This window comes from Sinocyclocheilus grahami, unplaced genomic scaffold (genome assembly GCF_001515645.1).
Source record: "Sinocyclocheilus grahami isolate Dianchi unplaced genomic scaffold, SAMN03320097.WGS_v1.1 scaffold233.1, whole genome shotgun sequence".
NCBI lineage: Eukaryota > Metazoa > Chordata > Actinopteri > Cypriniformes > Cyprinidae > Sinocyclocheilus > Sinocyclocheilus grahami.
Genome location: NW_015505412.1, coordinates 3163900 through 3164509, shown reverse-complemented (window position 1 = coordinate 3164509; position 610 = coordinate 3163900). Strand labels below are relative to the sequence as shown.

General features: G+C 40.0%; 1 protein-coding gene across 1 annotated transcript in view; it reads right to left on the bottom strand.

The window, feature by feature from the left end:
- Positions 1-610, bottom strand: part of LOC107597576 (roundabout homolog 2-like) — a 63432-nt gene that overhangs the window by 45610 nt on the left and 17212 nt on the right. The gene's annotated exons all lie outside the window — the stretch shown is intronic.

Sequence of the window (610 nt, the reverse complement as noted above, 5' to 3'; positions counted from 1 at the left end):
AATTTAAGGGGGTCTGAATACTTTCCGTACCCACTGTATACCAAAACACACACACACGCGCGCGCACATGCATGCACGCACGCACAAACACACAAAGCATGAAATGGATCAAACAGATAATATATGTTTGCCTGTCTGCTCTCTTTTACATTATAGCTCAGGATAGTCACTATTCATTTTCCTCATTAGTCACATTAGTCACAACACATGTTGCCGGAAACTTGGTATCTCTTCTAGCGAGGTATTTACTATAGTAGGTACTATGTTTTCAGACACAACCACTGCTTTCTTAAATAAGCAACTAATCATTTGTGCTTCCCATTTTCATGACTTCCTATTAGGTTGTTACACATGCTACCACATTGGAACCCCTGCAGTGAACATGACCTAAACATATTCATCACTGCACCAAAAAAAGTTTAATTTATGATCTCTGGTATTCCAACAACTCATGATTTTGAATTATGGGAGTAAAAGGTAATTTACCAAGATGAATCTCACACAGGTCGGGCTCATTTCAAAAGGCCGGAAGTCTTTGTTCTCCGCCCCCCTGCAGAGATCCTGCAATGATGGTAAATGACAAGCCTGTTGGGATGTACATTATTAATAG